Source organism: Bactrocera latifrons, unplaced genomic scaffold (genome assembly GCF_001853355.1).
Source record: "Bactrocera latifrons isolate USDA-ARS-PBARC rearing strain unplaced genomic scaffold, ASM185335v1 scaffold_298, whole genome shotgun sequence".
Taxonomy (NCBI): Eukaryota; Metazoa; Arthropoda; class Insecta; order Diptera; family Tephritidae; genus Bactrocera; species Bactrocera latifrons.
Genome location: NW_017536607.1, coordinates 1,240 through 1,715, shown reverse-complemented (window position 1 = coordinate 1,715; position 476 = coordinate 1,240).

Here is a 476-nt window from a genome sequence, read left to right as displayed (position 1 = left end):
GGCTCCATAAGAAGGTTAAGTTTGAAGATGGGCAAAATCGGCCCACTGTCACGCCCACAAAATGGCGGAAACCGAAAACCTATAAACTGTCATAACTAAGCCATAAATAAAGATATTAAAATGAAATTTGGCACAAAGGATCGCTGGGGCATATTTGGACGTAATTTTTTTGGAAAAGTGGGCGTGGCCCCAGCCCCTATTAACTTTTTTGTACATATCTCGAAAACTACTATAGCTATGTCAACCAACCTCTATAGAGTCGTTTCCTTCAGGCATTTCCATATACAGTTCAAAAATGGAAGAAATCGGATAATAACCACGCCCACCTCCCATGCAAAGGTTAAGTTGAAAATCACTAAAAGTGCGTTGATCGACTAACAAAAAACATCAGAAACACTAAATTTTTCGGAAGAAATGGCAGAAGGAAGGTGCACCTAGGCTTTTTTTAAAAATTGGAAATGGGTGTGGCGTCACGC